The sequence below is a fragment of the Bubalus kerabau genome, chromosome 5, assembly GCF_029407905.1.
Source record: "Bubalus kerabau isolate K-KA32 ecotype Philippines breed swamp buffalo chromosome 5, PCC_UOA_SB_1v2, whole genome shotgun sequence".
NCBI lineage: Eukaryota > Metazoa > Chordata > Mammalia > Artiodactyla > Bovidae > Bubalus > Bubalus kerabau.
In genome coordinates this window covers 122,669,763-122,690,613 of record NC_073628.1, presented here as the reverse complement: position 1 = coordinate 122,690,613, position 20,851 = coordinate 122,669,763, and the positions used below count along the sequence as shown (strand labels likewise).

General features: G+C 39.8%; 1 pseudogene; it reads left to right on the top strand.

The window, feature by feature from the left end:
* Nucleotides 1-5,777: 5,777 nt before the first annotated feature.
* On the top strand, nt 5,778-6,806 carry LOC129653373 (RNA guanine-N7 methyltransferase-activating subunit-like protein; annotated as a pseudogene).
* The last annotated feature ends 14,045 nt before the right edge of the window (nt 6,807-20,851 follow it).

Here is a 20,851-nt window from a genome sequence, read left to right as displayed (position 1 = left end):
AGGGACTTTTGAGTGAGAAAACTGTCATTCTGATGGGATACAGAAAACCACTGCTTAGTAGATGGATACTTTTGCTATCATAGATTATTTTGAGAATCTTATAAAAGCTAAACACCTAAAATAAAAAATAACACAATGATTATCATAAAACTTCAGGTAGTTCTTAAGCTTTTGAACATGATCCAAATTAAAAACCTACAGCAGTGGATTCTTACATAACAAAAGAGGGTAGTAATGTCATAGAAAGAACTTTCAATTGAGAATTAAGTAACTAAGAGATCCAGTTTTACCGAGAATTTATTTAATCAAGTTATTTAAAACATTTTGATAGAAAACATCAAAGAGGACTTCCCTGGCATTCCGGCAGTTAAGACTGCTTCCAATGCAGGGGGTGTGGGTTCAATGTCTGATCAGGGAACTAAGATCCTACATGCCACGTGGCCAAAAATTTTAAAGTTAAATTAAATTTTTAAAAATCAGTAGAAAGGTTAATAATAACACCCTTTATGTCTCTTTTCATCTTGTTTCTAACATTCTATTAATCTGTTTCTACTTTATAAAATTAGGGTGTTAGTGATATGGGTTAAATGTTTGTGTCCTTCCAAATTTCACATGTTGAACTTCTAACCCAAGTATGGATGAATTTACTTCTCAGGAAGTAATTAAGTTTAAATGAGGTTATAAAGTGAGGGTCCTGGATAACAATAAGGTCCTACTGTATAGATCAAGGAACAATATTCAATATCCTCTGATAAACCACCATGAAAAAGAATATTTAAAAGAGAGTATAAATATATGTATAACTGAATCACTTTGTTGTACAGCAGAAATTAACACAACTTCGTAAGTCAACTATACTTAAACAAAAAAAGAAGTCAGGGCCCTGATCTGATAGTATGACTATCCTTGTAAGAAATGACACTACATTTGGTACAGTCAGACAAAAGAACATTATTCAGCACTAAAATGAAATGAGCTATCAAGCATGAAAAGACATGGAGTAACCTTAAATGCATATTACTAAGCAAAAACGACTCTTCTATAAGCCAGGAAGAGACCTTTCATCAGAAATCAAATTTTCCAGCACCTTGATCTTGGATTTCTTAACCTTCAGAACTGTAAGAAATAAATCTATGCTGTTTAAACCACCTAGACTGTGGAATTTTCTTATTATTACTTCTTGGCTGCATCAGGTCTTAGTCATGGTGTGCAGATCTTCCTTGGGTCATGCGGGATCTTTCCATGCAGCTCACAAGCTTAGTTGTCTTCACCTCCCCACCCGCCCCCAGCTTGCGGGATCTTAGTCCCAAGATCAGCAATTGAACCTCCATCCCCTGAATTGCAAGGCAAAGTCTTAACCTCTGGACTACCCAGGAAATCCCTGTGGAATTTTGTTATGGCAGCCCAAGCAGACATACACAACTGAATAATCATCAAGGTTCTAGCATCATTTCTATTTCCATAATGTCATAAATCTCTAATTAGCCCAACTTGGGAGGCCAATATAAGAAACAACTATAGATGACATTTTATTTGTATTATGAAATAACACATATAAAATCAAAAGCTTCTTTTAAACACAATCTTGAACTATACCAACAATTTTTTGTTATAAAATGGCTTCAACTATTACTATGTTTTCAACTCCCATTTTTTTTAATTTTAGGTATAGAACTTTTATTAAAAATTTCCAGTCCAAAGACAAAAATTGTCCAACCTCCAAAATAAATCAATAAGCCTGCTGCTGCTGCTGCTAAGTCGCGTCAGTCATGTCCGACTCTGTGCGACTCCATAGACGGAAGCTATATGCCTTAGACAATCACTGTATCACTCAAAATTAAACATTATTGTTCCATTGTCCCAGTGAAAATGAGAAAAAATATAGCTTCACACACAAAATAATAAAATCACTAATTACAAATCATATTCATAAGAATAAATGTACAAATAAAAATCATGTCCAATGTTCCTGATTCAAGTGTTATAACCATGTCCAAAAGTGATTAAAGAAAAAGTGAGGGACTTCCATGTGACCCAGTTGCTAAGATTCTGTGCTCCCAATGCAGGGAACTCAGGTTTGATCCCTGGTCAGAAAACTAGGATTTGGCACAATTAAATAAATAAATAAATATTAAAAAAAAAATACTTTGTTAAAAAAGTAAAACTAGAAAATGCTTTACTTAAAGTGAAAAAGGACACATAGTTTTAAGAAACTTTAAGTCTGTCAGAGGAACCAACTGTTAACTGTGTCCACACATACAATTTTATTCATAAATATTCATACAATTTAATTTTTGTTTAAAAAAATTGTGTGACTTTTTTGTCCCATTATAGAAGTTTTAATATACATTGTGTCATATAGATCTACACGTACTTCATATGGAAATTTTAGTCATTGATTTAAACTCAACATAATCTCAAAGGTAATTTGTTATTGACTCTAATAATTAGGAATAATGAAATTTTTCCCAAAATAATTAACAGGTGAAAACTAAATAAAGCAAATCTAAAGAAGAAACCAAGAAAAGAAAAACAGGGGACTTCCCTGGTAATCCAGTGGCTAAGACTCCATGCTCTCAATGCAGGGGACCCAGATTTGATCCCTGGTCAGGGAATCAGATCCCACATGCCATAATAAAGATGGAAGAGCCCACATGGCCCAAGTAAGACCAAGTGCAGCCAAATAAATAAACAAAAAATTTTTTAGAAAAAGGAAAGACAAAAGAAAATAAAACAAAAGTTGAGTTAACTCTACACTTTGGTTAAGATCATGGCATCTGGTACCATCATTTCATGGCAAATAGAAGTGGAAACAGTGACAGATTTTATGAAAATGTGTTCAGACGGTGGCTGCAGCCATGAAATTAAAAGATACTTGCTCCTTGGAAAGAAAGTTATGACAAACATAGCACATTAAAAAGCAGAAAGGTCACTTTGCCAACAAAGGTCCATCTAGGCAAAGCTATGGTTTTTCCAGTAGTCATGTATGGATGTGAGAGTTGGACCATAAAAAAGGCTTAGCACCAAAAAATTGATGCTTTCAAACTGTGGTGATGGAGAAGACCCTTGAGAGTCTATTGGACAGCAAGGAGATCCAACCAGTCAATCCTAAAGGAAATCAACCCTGACTATTCATTCATGACCCAGAAAACCATGATAGTGTGATCACTCACCTAGAGACAGACATCCTGGAATTCAGAATCAAGTGGGCCTTAGGAAGCATCACTACAAACAAAGCTAGTGGAGGTGATGGAATTCCAGTTGAGCTATTTCAAATCCTAAAAGATGATGCTATGAAAATGCTGCACTCAATGTGCCAGCAAATTTGGAAAACCACTGGCCACAGGACTGGAAAAGGTCAGTTTTCATTCCAATACCAAAGAAAGGCAATGCCAAAGAATGTTCAAACTACTGCACAATTTCACTCATCTCACATGCTAGCAAAGTAATGCTCAATATTCTCCAAGCCAGGCTTCAACAGTACATGAACCATGAACTTCCACATATTCAAGCTGGATTTAGAAAAGGCAGAGGAACCAGAGATCAAATTGCCAACATCCACTGGATCATCAAAAAAGCAAGAGAGTTCCAGAAAAACATCTGCTCTATTGACTATGCCAAAGTCTTTGACTGTGTGGATCACAGCAAACTGTGGGAAATTCTTCAAGAGATGAGAATACCAGACTACCTAACCTGCCACTTGAGAAATCTATAAGCAGGTCAAGAAGTAAGAGTGAGAACTGTACATGGAACAACTGAATGGTTCCAGATCAGGAAAGGAGTACATCAAGGCTGTATATTGTCACCCTTCTTGTTTAACTTATAGGCAGAGTACATCATGCAAAAGGCCAGGCTGGATGAAGCACAAGCTGGAATCAAGATTGCAGGGAGAAATATCAGTAACCTCAGATATGCAGATGATACTACCCTTATGGCAGAAAGTAAAGAACTAAAGAGCCCCTTGATGAAAGTCAAAGAGGAAAGTTAAAAAGTTGGCTTAAAACTCAACATTCAGAAAACTAAGATCATGGCATCTGGTCCCATCACTTCATGGCAAATAGATGGGGAAACAGTGACAGACTTTATTTGGGGGGGCTCCAAAATCACTGCAGATGGTGACTGAAGCCATTAAATTAAAATATACTTGCTCCTTGGAAAGAAAGTTATGACCAACCTAGACAGCATATTAAAAAGCAGAGATGTTACTTTGCCAACAAACGTCTGTCTAGTCAAAGCTGTGGTTTTTCCAGTAGTCATGTATGGATGTGAGAGTTGGACCATAAAGAAAGCTGAGTGCCAAAGAATTGATGCTTTTGAACTGTAGTGTTGGAGAAGATTCTTGAGAGTCTCTTGGACTGCAAGGAGATCCAACCAGTCCATCCTAAAGGAAATCAGTCCTGAATATTCATTAGAAGGACTGATGCTGAAGCTAAAACTCCAACACTTTGGCCACCTGATGTGAAGAATAACTCATTGAAAAAGACCCTGATGCTGGGAAAGATTGAAGGCGGAAGCAGAAGGGGATGCCAGAGGATGAGATAGTTTGATGGCATCACCGACTCAGTGGACATGAGTTTAAGCATATTCCAAAAGATAGTGATCGACAGGGAAGATTGGCGTGCTGCTATCCATGAGGTCACAAAGAGTCTTGGACATGACTTAGCAACTGAACAACAATAACCATTCTTTGACAGGATATTTTCAGGATGTTTTCTATTAAGTGGTTTGAGGGTTTGGGTGTCAATGTTGGATTTTTAATTTATTATATATGTATATTTATATGTTCTATTGAATTATAATTGATTTACTATTTATTTGATTTTATTTATTTTTGGCTGTACTGGGTCTTTGTTGCTTCACCTGGGCGTTCTCTAGTTGAGGCGAGTGGGAGCTACTCTTCACTGGGGTGGTGAGACTTCTCGTGGTGGCTTCTCTTGTTATGGTGCACAGGTTCTACAGCACTGTCTCAGTAGTGTGGTGCATAGGCTTAGTTGCTCCGTGGATTGTGGGATCTTCCCAGACCAGGGATCAAACCCATGTCCTCTGCTTTAGAAGGTGGGTTCTTAACCACTGAACCCTCAGGAAAGCCCTAGTTCATTTGCTATTGCAACTTTGAGTAACGTAATTTGTGATGGCCCAGCAAATAATTGACAAAAGGCAAACTGGTTGTCCAAAGATGATGGTTGCCTAGAAATTCTGAGTGAAAATTATCCACATAATATTAAAATGTATTTCTGTTAAAGAAAATCTCTCCAGACTAGAGTTGTACGGCTCAGGGAAATAGACAGATCTTCAAGAATAAACATTTCTCAATTAGGAGCAGGTTAATGTCTTTCTCAATTAAATGGGAAAAGGACTCAAACCAGAATGGGATTCTGAATTGTAATGGACTTTCTGTAACATACAAATCTTTAAGAAATAAATATGCCTATGATGTTTGGAACAAGATACCAATGCTTTACTCTTATAAAGCAGCAAGTAACATAACAACAACTAAGTAATACAGAGTTTTGTGAGTCAAATTTGTATTTTCTCTGTGTTAGGTATCCCCAGAGAGATAGAACTAGTAGGAGATTTATCTTTATCTCGTAAAATGCCAGTTAATTTTAATATGCTATCAATCAGAAAATACTAATTTCTGATATATAAAGTACAAACATGAAATATGTGTCTAAGAATCTATATAAGGGAGGTCCTCTGATGGCACTCTGGACTGGAAATCTAAACAATCTAAACATTAAACAGAACAGCTTCCTCAAATATCTAGGAATTTCAGAATGACTGACACTTCTGAAGCTGTTCCAGATTTTGAAGAGATGTTTGCCAGTAGATTCCATTCAGTTCAGTCACTCAGTCATGTCCAACTCTTTGCACGCCAGGCCTCCCTGTCCAAAACCAACTCCCGGAGTTTACCCAAACTCATGTCCATTGAGTCGGTGATGCCATCCAACCATCTCATCCTCTGTCCCCTTCTCCTTCCGCCTTCAATCTTTCCAAGCATCAGGGTCTTTTCAAACCAGTCAGCTCTTTGCATCACGTGGCCAAAGTATTGGAGTTTCACCTTCAACATCAGTCCTTCCAATGAATATTCAAGACTGATTTCCTTTAGGATGGACTGGTTGGATCTCCTTGCAGTCCAAGAGACTCTCAAGAGTCTTCTTCAACACCACAGCTCAAAAGCATCAATTCTTCAGCAGTCAGCTTTCTTTATAGTCCAACTCACATCCATACATGACCACTGGAAAAACCATAGCCTTGACTATACAGACCTTTGCTGGCAAAGTAATGTCTCTGCTTTTTAATATGCTGTCTAGGTTGGTCATCACTTTCCTTCCAAGGAGTAAGCATCTTTTAATTTCATGGCTGCAGTCACCATCTGCAGTGATTTTGGAGCCCCCAAAAATAAAGTCTGACACTGTTTCCACTGTTTCCCCACCTATTTGCCATGAAGTGATGGGACCGGATGCCATGATCTTAGTTTTCTGAATGTTGAGTTTTAAGCCAGCTTTTTCACAAAGAGTACCAAGATGACAAAGAGTACCAAGAATAACTGAAACACCCTCCTGAGTCCCCTCCAAACATGGAGAAATGGAATAGCAGATCTGGTAGGAACCAGAAAAATAGAGGTAATCGTTTGCAAGGTAATAGACAGTTTAGAGGTAGGGATAGCAGACAGGGGTGCCAAGTGCCAGCTGACCCAATCAGTGGCATGAATGATCCTGGGGTAACAATTGCCTGCAGCACAGAGCAGAACGTTACTAGCCCATCAACATGGACATGATGGTTACAACCAACAGCCTCCCTAAGGCTGCCCCTGATAGAAGTGTCAGCAGCTTGTAGTAAAACCATCTACTTTGTTAACATGACAAAAGTTTATATTGTACCCTCCGTTGGTCACGGTTTTATATTCTGATTGTAACGAGTGAATTATTATTTTTTTTGGAACTTGAGAGTTTTAAAAAATTATATCTTACTGGAGAGACTTAAGGGTTGCTGGAACTAAATATCTCCTAAAAAGGTTAAAAAAATCTATGAAACCCTGTTATGAAATTCACGCTTCTTGTTTGACATTCACTACCAGCAGAAATTAGTTCAGGAAGAAGAGAATGAGGGCCTAGAAATCTCATAAGATATGACAAAGGGTGAAAGAAACTTGTTACCTAATTGATGCTTCTAAATTACTGAAGAGAATGTGTTAACCAAAAGGGTGTTCTCTGTTTGTAGTTTAGAAAGAGGTGACCCAATAAACAAAAATGTGCCTGCCGCACTGTTGACACAGTTTTATAATAAAACAGAACTCTGTTCCATGGGGTCATTATATTCCCATAGCACCAGATTAGTATAAGTAAATCTCCTGAATCTGTGAATCTATTAAGAAACTCAAGTTCACATCATATCATGGAGAAAAATATAGTTACAGCATGGAGGTAATACCAGCAGACTATCCAGTCTGTAACTTATAGAAGCTAAACACTATTTTTTAAGATTATGTGTATATTATGTATAAAAACAAGCCTGCATTTGCATGATAGAGACTAGAAATAAGGGGAATGGAAAGAATTCATGTATCAGATGGTCTCCCCAGGATGTTTCTTTAGTTTAAAGCAGTTAATTCAATCTACTTAAATCACATGGGTTCCCAGATCCTCTTGTGGAGAATTCTAGTGAATACCGAGTGAATATTAAAGGACTATGGAGACAGAAGAAGAAACAAACTTCAGGATTGAATGGAGGGAGGTATATATGTCATCAAAAGCTCAGCTTCTCTATACACCAGTGCCAGATTCAGAGACAGAGCTTTGGCTGAAGTAGAAAAGGATAGCTTTATTACTTTGCCAGGCAAAGGAGGATATAGCAGGCTAATGCTCTCAAAAGTGTGTATCCCATCTTTGAGAGAATAATGAGAAATTTTATGGTTCAAAGAGGGCATATCAGCTTGTGGATATACTTCTGATTGGTTGGTGGTAAGGTAAAAGGAGTCAGTGTTACCAACCTTCAGGTTCCAACCAGTCTGAGATCTATATGCTTGTGGGCAGCATACCCAGAGATTGAATCCCACCTAGAGCGATTTTCCATATCTGCAAAACAGCTCAAAGATATTGTTGTGCGTATTGATGCGGAATCAGGACCCTGCCCCAAGACTGCTCTACTGTTTCTCCTGACTCTTTCTTTCTTTCTTGTCTTGCTTCCCTCTCTTTCCTAACTAACAGCTGCGTGAATCTGCCCATTGAAACAGGGAATGTCATGGAGGCTGAATGAAGGCTATTTCCTATAATCAAAGAAAAGGGGGACACAGAAAGTCTTTGTACCCAGGAGGCCCACAGGGCCTTGCTCAATATCGTAGATTAGCAAGATTACTGCATGTTTCAAGAGGAGAAAAACAGTCTTAAAATCTGCACCAATTATGGATACTGATTACAAACATTGGAATACTCATGGAGAACTAGAATACAAATCTGCTTCGTTATTACTTTGGTGAGGTTTTTAGGGGGTTGGAGGGGGCAGAGGAGGTAAGGGTGGGTGGTTTTGGTAATGGGTAGGAGTGGAAATGTTTATAAAAAGCAACATAAGTAAAATGCTTTTACTATTTTTGGCTATGCTGTGTGGTTTGCAGAATCTTAGTTCCCTGACCAGGGACTGGACTATGGTAGTGAAAGTGCTGAGTCCTAACTATGGAACAGCCAGGGAACTCCCATGAGATCTTAAGCAACTTCCTCCAAATAAATCTGATTAATCTTGCCAGTGTTTTCTTGACATTCAAGTTATCTTTATCAAAATCAGGAAGTGAGTCAGGAAAACCTAGGGTAGACAAGACAATCAGTCGTAACCAAGCAGTTGAAAGACTTCTTCTGTAAATCAGTAAGGGGCTTGTAAGATTTCTTAGATTTAAAAGGTTGCTTGTCATATGGCAGAGCCTCTCGTCACTTTCTCATCTTCCTTTACCCTAAATTTACTGATGTAATTAGGCATGCACACAAATTAAGGGGTTGAAATATTAAAGAACAGTCAGTATAGTAGGAAAGTGAAGATTTTAACATTACATAAAATGTCTACAACACGCATGCTATGCATGCTAAGTCGCTTCAGCCGTGTCTGACTCTTTGTGACCCTATGGACTCCACTGTCCATGGGATGCTCCAGGCAAGAATACCAGAATGGGTTACCATGCCCTCCTCCAGGGGATCTTCCTGACCCAGGGATTGAACCTTCATCTCTTATTGTAAATCAGTTTCCTATACGTCAATTTAAAAAGTTCATGTACCTACAGCTTGCTCTATATTACAATTGCAAATTACTTTCCACTCATCAAGCAAGGACTTTGGAATCTGAGAAAGTAGTCTCTTAAACACATGTAGCAGATAAGCAGATTACAGAAGTTTAAGACTTTATGACTGTAAAGATTTTTAGTAATTAGATAGTCTAATCCTTTCATTGCAAACTATTAACATGAAGTTATAATCCAGAAAGAGAATGAGAGTTTTTTTTCAAAATATATAAACTTCTCTTGTCCTACTAATTCCTCCAGGCCAAGAATTATTCATATCTTTTCTGTAGACTGGTGGTTTCCAGATGTCTACAACACAGATGAAGCAGAGGAGAGATACAGTTGGATTAAATACAACATGATGATCCATTGTTAAAAATATGACTTCTCCCAGGTTGAGTCTAAGAGTTGCCATTTATGCATAACCAGTTCTAGATTCAGGTGGGGGCAGGATGGGATATTTCTTTGAATAAAGTAGCAAATTTTAGAGTGTAATCTACCAGTTCACTAGTCCATAATATGCTTGTACAATCCTTAATCAGACATTGCAGGTTTTGATAATGGCTCAGAGTCTTGCACTTCCCCACAACTCTTGCTTACCTTTAAAATAATTATAGGGATCCTGCAGCTAATCTGTTCAACAGTCTATAATTTTCAATATAATTGTCTATTTCAGACACCATCCACCCCTTTCCAAGGCAATCTTTATGACCTTTTAGCATAGTACTTGTGCTCATGCTCAGTCACTGAGTTGTGTCCAACTTTTTGCAACCCCATGGACTGACTGCAGCCTTCCAGGATCCTCTGTCCATGGGATTTCCCAGGCAAGAATACTGGAATGGGTTGCCATTTCCTCCTCTAGGGGATCTTCTTGACCTGGTGATCAAACCCAAGTCTCCTGCTTCTCTTTCATTGGTGGGTAGATTCTTTACCACTGAGCCACCCTGTGAAGCTCATAATATTTAACTTCTTTCCGCTCACTTCTGTACCAACAGGTATCTCCCACCTTAACTCACACCTCTTGTGGACCTAATTCTTTATTCCTCTATTTTGTTTCAGTCAATCACTGTTCTTTGGCACTTTCTTTCTTCCCTCTGATGTACTTTTACCATCCAGAGTCAACTATTCCTAATATTTTGGTATATAAGAACATGGCAGTATTATCTTCTCATTTATTTCTCTGGCTGTCCCAGGTCTCAGTTGCAGCATGTGGGACCTTCCCGTCTTTGTTCATTGAGCCATACGGGATCTTCAGCTGTGGCATGCAACCTCACAGTTGTGGTTCGTGGGATCTAGTTCCTCGACCAGGGATTGAATCCAGGCTCCCTGCACTGGGAGAGAGGAGTCTTAGCCCCTGGACCACCACGGGGGTCCCAATATTAACTTAATTTACAGAAATTATGCTTTTTATTGGAGTCAAAACTATGAACTCCTTATTGCCTGTGATTTTAAATCTTGTTGAAAGCCTCCTCACCCTAAGACCTACAATCTTTTCTTCTAATTGTATAGCTTTGTGTTTCACAATTAGGTCTTCAATGTGTGAAAAGCTCACATTTGTAAAAGTAGAGTAGAAGTGAGGACTCCTTGAGGGGTTGGTAACAGAGGCAGCAGAGAAGACAGGAGGCACAGATTAGGTAGCTTTGCTATCACTCATTCACCCTCTATAGGGAAGCTCTACTCACTTATCCCCTGCTTAGCAAAACCCGTATCTTAATTAATATGTTCAGAGGAGAAACTTTGACATTCTTAAAGCAAAAGACATGCTATGAAAATGAACCAATCATCAAATAAAGAAGAAGTTACACATAACTAAACATATGATGCTATCAGTAAAAAATTCAATATGTATAGAAACCTAGAAACAATCTTCTGGAAAGTAAAATAAAAGGTATGTGAAGGAAATGGGAAAGAAAAGATAAAAGGATTAGAGAAACCCAGGAGGGCCAACATCAGATAAACTAGAGGTTTTGAAACATAAAACAATAAAAATATAGGGAATTCTGTTTAAATTATAGAGAGGTTAGTGAATCCCAGCCTAGAAAGTGAAAACAGATCTGAACCATAATGTTATGAAATTTTGGAACACTTAATGATGAAGAAGAGAACTAAAATGATGAAAAGAAGTTATGATTTTAAAAAGTGTTAGTCGCTCAGTCATGTCTGGCTTTTTGTGACCACATGGACTGCAGCCCATCAGGCTCCTCTGTCCACGGGATTTCCCTGGCAAGAATATTGGAGTGGGTTGCCATTTCCTTCTCCAGGGGATCTTCCCAACCCAGGGATTGAACTCAGGTCTCCAGCATTGGCAGGTTGGTTCTTTACCACTGAGCCACCAGGGAAGCCCCTAGTTTCATTAAAAACTTTCAAATGAAAGCCTCTGGTTGGCCTGGCTGGGATTACATGTTCATCCTTGGCTCAATCACTACAGCCGGAGGAATGAATGACTCACTCTGACAGGCCAGGTACAGATCAGATGCCCATCCTGGCCCTGTGGAGAAGGTACCATAATGGGTAGAATGAGAAGGAATGGAAGAGGAAACCAGACAGATAAATATAGAAATATCTACTCTACATATCAAGGGCTTCCCTGGTGGCTCAGACAGTAAAGAATCTGCTTGCGAAAGCAGGAGACATAAGTTTATCCCTGGTCTGGGGAAATCCCCTGGAGAAGGAACTGGCAACCCACGCCAATATTCTTGCCTGGAAAATCCCATGGACAAAGGAACCTGGTGGGCTCCTACTGTCCATGGGGTCACAAAAGAGTTGGACACGACTTAGCGACTAAACAACAATTCTATATGTCCTACAAAATCTTTGACAGTCTGAAGACTGCCTACTTCGACAGCCTTATTTCCTTCCACTATTTAAGTCAGATTATGCTCCCGAAGGATAGCAGAGCAGTTCAGAGAGTGAGCTTTGAGATTAGCAGAACTACATTTGCAAAAGAAATTTGCAGTTTACAAATTATATTATTTTGGGTAATTTTTGCAATCTCTCTAAGCCTTAGTCTCTTCATTTGTTAAATATGGTAAATAATGAAACCAAAGGACATGATACCAGGAAAACTTGGCATAGGTCTCCCAGAGAACAGGTGTGAAATTTTGGGGGGTCAGTAAAAAGTACCCATTAGAGATTTCCTGTCTCATACAGGGCAAGCGCCTGCTTCTCAGGTCTTTAAACTATACCACTGGCTTTCCTGGTTCTTCAGCTTCTAGATGACATGTCATGGGGCTTCTCAGCCTTTATAACTGCTTGAAAGAGTGGTTTTGCAACAGGAAAGATGATGACATGGGAGACACTTAGACTTCCCATTTCCCTCAAGTTCCAGTGGCTGGACTGCCACTGTCACTCACTACAACTCCCCTTGAGCCTCCACTTACATCGGGTAAGAGCCATTTCATCAATAATTTTACAAAACCATACATGGAACTAAACCCACCCCAAAGGCTCTGATTTTTGCTACAAAAAATTCAGAAGAACATATTATCTTTTAAATCAATTACGTGTCTACACATTTGAAGTTAGTTTTAGCTCATTTGGGGTAATAATTTACCCTCTTCAGACCTTCTGTTTCTATACTCGCAAGGTAGAAAAATCATATCTATCTTCCTGAAGGTAATGAAAAAGTAAAAAAAAACTCTTTGAATTTCTATTTTTACTATTTCATTAAAATAGTGCTGTATCTATCAAAAACATTCTATCAGTTCAGTTCAGTCGCTCAGTTGTGTCCGACTCTTTGCGAACCCATGAATCGCAGCACACCAGGCCTCCCTGTCCATCACCAACTCCCGGAGTTCACTCAAACTCACGTCCATCGAGTCGGTGATGCCATCCAGCCATCTCATCCTCTGTTGTCCCCTTTTCCTCCTGCCCGCAATCCCTCCCAGCATCAGAGTCTTTTCCAATGAGTAAACTCCTCACATGAGGTGGCCAAAGTACTCGAGTTTCAGCTTTAGCATCATTCCTTCCAAAGAACACCCAGGGCTGATCTCCTTCAGAATGGACTGGTTGGATCTCCTTGCAGTCCAAGGGACTCTCAAGAGTCTTCTCCAACACCACAGTTCAAAAGCATCAATTCTTCAGCGCTCAGCTTTCTTCACAGTCCAACTCTCGCATGACCACTGGAAAAACCACAGCCTTGACTAGACAGACAGGAAAGAGCTTTTGTTCTTTCAAAAGGAACCAAGAGGTCCCAGGTGAACAAAATATATTTTAGATTCAATCTCTGCTCTCAATGGGCTCCCAATTTAACTCAGTGGAGAAAATAAATGTCAAAAGTATAAAGCATGGAGTTATTGTAGTAATTACAAATAAATATATCATGGCTATTCAACATTTTCTTCTTCAATGAATTTTCCTCCACTCTTTCTTAGTGGTCCATTTCCATAATCATCACCCAGATAAAGTCATCATGCTATTAAGTCAAGCATTTTGCTCTGTGACCATATCCTTCTATTCTTTCAGATTGTTTGCTTGAATAATGCCCTCCCCACTATCGGACACCCCTGGATACCCTTGGGCTCTCCAGTCCTTTAGCATCTCTGCTGTATCTTTTTCTTTAGCTCCCTTCTGCCTTTTGTTCTCTCCTTTTCCAGAATGCTCTATCACCTCAGTAATTCTCTTGCCAAAACATTAAGCTCACTTGTCCCCATTTTCATTGCCTTTTATTATGGTAAAATCCCTGGAAGCAACTAAATATTCAGTTTCTCCACATTTTCTCCACACTGACTTCATACTTAACAGATACTTTCTCTACACATGTTCCATACTCACAGGAGAGAATGTGGGACTCTTACAAATTCATGACTCCTAAATTAAAATGTGCCTTCAGTATTCCTGGGAATCCCATTGCTTTTTCTGACCAACCCTCTCCTTCCTATCCAAGAGGGCTTTTCCCCACCTTCTCTCTCCTCAAACTTCTGCCCTGGACAAATTCTTCCCCTTGCTCCATGAAGACAACCTACTCCCACCTCAATAGAAAAAAATAAAGGCCAGCAGCAGTGAACTCCCACAAGTTCCTCTTATCCTATCTAGAAAATGTCCCTAAGCCTGGGTCTACTATAGCCTCCTTCACTCCTGTTTCAGCAAAATGTGCCCCATCTCCATCATTTAAGATCTAGCCTCAACCTGGGTTCCCACTCCCTTGTTAGCCCAGCGCCATCCACTGTCTGCCTTTCATCTCTTTATCTCTTCCTGTATATTAGTCCTTTCCATCATGGCATCTGGTCCTCTCACTTCATAGCAAATAGATGGAGAAACAATGGAAACAGTGATAGATTTTATTTTCTTGGGCTCCAAAATCACTGCAGGGAGTGACTGCAGCCATGAAATTAAAAGACGCTTGTTCCTTGGAAGGAAAGCTTATGACCAACCTAGACAGCATATTAAAAAGCAGAGACATTACTTTGCCAACAAAGGTTCGTCTAGTCAAAGCTATGGTTTTTCCAGTAGTCATGTATGGATGTGAGTGTTGGACCATAAATAAAGCTGAGCACTGAAGAATTGATGCTTTTGAACTGTGGTGTTGGAGAAGACTCTTGAGAGTTCCTTGGACAGCAAGGAGATCAAACCAGCAGTCCTAAAGGAAATCAGTCCTGGGTGTTCATTGGAAGGATTGATGCTGAAGCTGAAACTCCTGGCATGCTGCAGTCTACAGGGTCACAAAGAGTCGGACACGACTGAGCGACGAAACTGAACTGAACTGATCAGTACTTAAACATACATATCCATCTCAGAACAAACCTCCCTTAATTTCACTTCCTCTTCCTCTTTCCCAGTTACCATCTTCCTTCCCTTCTTTCCCATGGGGCCCAGAAACTTGTTTTTTGTTTTTTTTTTTACCATGATGACTATAGTTTTTTGCCTCAAAGCTGTACATTCGTGCCATCCTCCCAACCCATTCCTTTTCTAGTAAAAGACCCTGCCCTCGCTACAGAAATGGGCTTATGTCCCAGACTCGACCAACTATGGTCATTATCTGTGCTCAGCAATTAGTGATTGGCCCTGAGACCTGCGTAACCAAGGGCCCAAGAAAGTAAACAGAAACCACACTGGGTACTTCAAAGAGAGATTAATTAATCCAAGGAACTCTTAAGTATGAAAAGGTTGGAAAAGCAAACAGGAGCTTAATAACTGCTAGATCTGCAGAAGCCAAAAAAAAAAAAAAAGGATGATGGGTAGGGACATAGGAATTTATGGGAGGGGGTCTCTGAGATCTGTTGCTACAAGTTGTAGGGGGAGATTCTCCACAGCTAGGGTGTGGACTTTTGTGGAGGATATTTGTCTGGGCAGATCCCTGGATGGCCTAGGAGCTACAGCCCAGTGGGTGATGTGAAGCAGAACTGTTACCCCAACTACAAGGGGATACGTCCTGATATCAAGAGTTTCTGGTTCTTCTAAGGAACACAGTGAAGGGGCTGCTGAGAGTTCAGAAAGAAGCTGGAATCTGGAGCCATCTTCCCCTGCTGCTGAAGTGACGAGATGCAAATGGAAAAACAGGGAAGAAATTCCTTTGCTTTTCTCCTCTTGTCTTCTAATTTTCTTCTCTTGCTTCTCACTGATAGGCCCTAGTGAGAAATGAGCCGGGGCTTCCCTGGTAGTCCAGTGGTTAAGACTCGATGGTGCCAATACAGGGGGTCCAGGTTCAATCCCTGGTCAGGAAACTAGATCCCCCATGCTGCAACAAAGAGCTCACATATTGCAACTACAAAAAGACCCCAAATGTTGATGAATGGCAAAACCAATACAATATTGTAAAGTAATTAGCCTCTAATTAAAATAAATAAATTTAAAATTAAAAAAAAAAAAAAAAGACCCTGCTAAGGTCCAGCATGGCCAAATAAATTTTTTAAAAGAAAAGAAACCAGCTGACAAAAGAGTCCAAGAAACGCAGTCCCAGACCCAGCATCACAAAGCAGAATATAAAAGGTTAGAGTTGGTAAAAACCTAGCATGTGACCTCAGCTAGATTTGACTTGGAAATCCAGATTAATAGTAGCCTCTTTTTCGCCTCAGCTTCTAGGGCTGTAAGTACTGATTTCAGAGTGCAGGCTGTGCCTAGGAAAGCCTGACCAAAGAATGGCAGAATAAATCAAGCAGGAATAGGTGATTTCCAGCGCTCCCCAACCCAGCTTCTAAGTCCCTGAAGTTGTAAGATGTAAAAGTAAAGGAATGGATCTCCATCGATTTCCTACCACGTGTAGGAGAAGTTGCCCTGTAAGTAAATTTTGGATATTCTTTTAATAATAAATGTTATGTTTTGATCATGGCAAGAAGCATGCTTGTTCAGTATAACAGTTACTCCAACAGCTTTGAAGAGGAGACTAGAGGAGGAAAAACCTGGGCAGAAGACAGAGATGCTCTTGTGAGGAAGGCAAGAGAGGTCAAAATAACATCTTAGAAGTCAAAATAGGAGTTTCAAGAGCTGGACAAAAATGGCGAACGTCTAATGAATTACCAGGTGATTGATTAGGCTAACATTACTTATAGCTATGAAAGTGAAAGTGAAATTACTTAATTGTGTCCGACTCTTTGTGACTCCATGGACTGTAGCCTACCGGGTTCCTCCGTCCATGGGATTTTCCAGGCAAGAGTACCGAAATGGGTTGTCATTTCCTTCTCCAACTTGTAGCTATTGGTCTTGCTAAATTTTGCAATCAATGATTCAATGTTGAAGGGTCCCAACAACCCAAAAAACCCTTTTAATAAATTTGTTCTGGATTTCCAATTCAAATTGAGGGCAATATTCTTGGTTTATTTATAGTTTGCAGATTTAACTTCTCCTATATGAAAAATCAAAGAATTAAGTTAAAGAGTGATGGAACGTCCCTGATGATCCAGTGATTGAGACTCCTTGCTTCCGTTGCAGGGGACATGGGTTCCATCCCTGGTTGGAGAACTGTGATTCCACATGGCATGGACAAAAAAAAAAAAAAAAAGAGTAAGTACCTAATAGATGCTATCACCTAGACAGAGAATGCACAAAAAACAAGAACAGGGCTGCTTCTTTTCTGCAGGAATTTACAGGCCAGTCAGGCAGACCCTTATTCAAATTGAGGAGCTCTGCAACTTCAGTTGACTTCAGAGGAAAGTCAGGAATTTTATTCTATAAAGCAGACTTATTGGGAATTACTGTGTTATTTGTATATTTATTTGGTTGTTCCAGGTTTTATTTGCAGCACATGGGACCTTTGATCTTCGATACAGCATGTGGGATCTTTAGGCATGCCAACTCTTAGTTGTGGCACATGGGATCTAGTTCCCTGACCAGGGATTAAACCTGGGCCCCCTGCATTGAGATCGTGGAGTCTTAGCCACTGGACCACCAGAAGAATCCTGGAAATCATTCTCTTAAAAGATAAAAAAACACTTGTGAGGTCATTTTAAATTTCACACCCTCGGAGAAGGCGATGGCACCCCACTCCAGTACTCTTGCCTGGAAAATCCCATGGACGGAGGAGCCTGGTAGGCTGCAGTCCATGGGGTTGCCAAGAGTCAGATATGACTGAGTGACTTCACTTTCACTTTTCACTTTCATGCATTGGAGAAGGAAATGGCAACCCACTCCAGTGTTCTTGCCTGGAGAATCCCAGCGATGGGGGAGCCTGGTGGGCTGCCGTCTATGGGGTCGCACAGAGTCGGACACAACTGAAGCGACTTAGCAGCAGCAGCTGCATTACTTTGCTAGGGTTGCCGTAACATAATACCACACACTGGGTGACTTAAACACCAAAAATGCATTTTCTCACAGTTCTGGAGGCTAGAATTCTAAAATCAAAGTGTCAGCAGGTTTGGTTTCTCCTGAGGCCTCTTTCCTTGGCTTGCAGGTGGCTGCCTTCTCCCAGCATCCTCACCTGACCTTCCCTCTGTGCATCTGTGTTCTAATCTCCTCTTCTTATAAGGATATCAGGCATACTAGATTAGAGTGCACCCTAATGACCTCATTTAACCTTAGTCAACTCCTTAAAGGCCCTAGCTCTAAATACAGTCACATTCTGAGGTACTGGGGGTTACGGTTTCAACATATAAATTTATTAAGATACAGTTCAGGCCATAACACTGTGAAAACCAATTCTACATAATGCGGTGATTTGTACAGTCAGGATGATTCATGCGTGCTAAGTCGCTACTCATTGTGACCCTATGGACTGTAGCCCACCAGGCTCCTCTGTCCATGGGATTCTCCAGACAAGAATACTGGAGTGGGTTGCCATGCCCTCCTACAGGGGATCTTCCCAACCCAGGGATTGAACCTGTGTTTCTTATGTCTCCTACACTGGCAGGTGAGTTCTTTAGCACTGGCACCACCCCGGAAGCCTAGGATGATTCATAAAAGCACTAAGTATTATTCTGCATGGATAGCTTTCTAATTCAGCAAAAAAAAAAATCTTATTTTTTCACATCACTTCACACCAAAGTATTAAGAAAATGCCTAGAAGGAAATATCATTCACCTAATAAATTTGAGTGCTTCTTACGGTGTTCCTTTCCCTTTCAGTCGAGTTATCTGAATCTTCAGGTCCTGAGTTAATTCCTCTAATTTTCATGGCAACAGTTGGGTGTGATATCTGCTGTTCTCATTCCAATCCAGATCCTATAAAGAAGAGCCCTGGGAGTGTATACACTGTTTACTTTGCACAGCCTTGCTTGGCAACAGGATTTGGAGTCTCCCTCATTTTTAAAAGCTCTTTCCACACCCCTCACAAGGCCCTTTAGGAGAAAACATTTTCCACATATTCTTCTTATGTGTCTTAGTAGCTGATTATACCTGTGTGTTTGTTTCCAAAATACTGCCCGTTACAACTTGCATAACTTGGAAGCAGGTATATTATGCAAAAGTCTACATTTACATGAAAATTTGTCTCCCTTTTCCTGCAGGCAGCAAGTTGCAATGCCCTGCCCTTCTAGCCCTTCATAGTATTTGAGAGGGCAGGGCAATGGCAGAAAGCATACCCATACATTATTACCATGGCGGAAGAACTGGCTGGTCTTAAGGCTCCCCAAGGGAAATTATGTGTCTTCTACTAGAAGGCAGGGAGGGAACCCTACACCTCTTACTCTAAGAAATTCTTTTGAAGAACTGGATGATGCTGTAACCTGCCATGTAGGATGAGACCATGCCTAGAAACAGTGAAAGCCAAACAAACCTGTAAACAAAAATTTTTAATGGCAAATCATGACACTAATTAACATCAAAAGTGAATGACTATGCAGATGCTAACTACAAATCTAAGAAATCTATCCGTATGTATTCTCAATGTGATAAATGTAGCATTTTAGAATTTAGACCTAGGAAGAGCATTCCCCCAACTCCCCGAGAAACTAGGAGACACGGTTTTCTCCAGTGATGTGAACCATGTAACAGATTTTCCAACCATGATGTCATATCTCATGAGCATACCTGGGAGTGTTTATAGGTTTGCCCAGATATTGATCCTCTCAGCCTCACATTTGTTGGATCCCAGAGTTAATAGAGCAGGCGCCTCTGTTTTCCATCACATCCCATAAAATAATTACAATGTTCTGTTTGTACTATTATATAACAGGTAAGAAGCCCTGATGTAACTGACCACATTTTCCACGGTTTTTTCCTTGTAAGTCAGGAAGCTCTGAGACAAGTATGAAGCTTGACTACTAAATTATCATAGAGTTAGGATATTTTTGTTTTCTTTCTCCCTTTGTTCTGATTTTCTATTTTACTAATGCTATTTTGCATGTCTTTTGTGCAAATAAAATCCTTATGGGAAAAAAAAAACAAGATAAATCTTCTGTTAGTGACACTAGAGGAGTTGAAATACAAATACAACTATATAAACATTGCCCTGGCTGCTTTACAAATAAAAGTGAGGATCACCCTAAGAAGAAAAGTGACCTTTGATGAAAATCCTACACTAGACTGCAGCTAAGCACATGTTTTTATGTTTATTCTCAGCTGTTTCTTCCACATGTCACTCATTATGTTGTTTAGAAATACATATTTAATGACTCTCAATATCCGATCAATATGTGCAGTGCATTATTGAAAAACACAGTTAACATGTGATGTTATACAGTGGTAGAGAGGATGGAGTGGGTGGGAGCTTCTAAGATGGAAAAGTTAAAATCCATAACTGAAAGATTCTTCAAATAATTCCTTCAATTCTATTCTACCATATTCTACCTTCAAAGGATCTTTCTTTTTACCACAATTTATTACAGATAGCATTACTGACCAAAGTCTTGATATCAAAGAAATGATTGTTAGAAATGGTTCTACCAAGGTGTAGAGACTAAAATATTCCATGAGTCCATTTCACCTATTGTTAGTTCACAGTAACACTGCTGCTGCTACTGCTAAGTCGCTTCAGTCGTGTCCGACTCTGTGCGACCCCATAGACGGCAGCCCAGTAGGCGCCTCTGTCCCTGGGATTCTCCAGGCAAGAATACTGGAGTGGGTTGCCATTTCTCTCTCCAATGCATGAAAGTGAAAAGTGAAAGTGAAGTTGCTCAGTCGTGCCCGACTGGGACACTGTAAATTTTCCTAACTGCTATGAAGAAGAATCGAATAAATTTAAACTAGAAACATGACCAGCAGTGTAATACATCGTTTA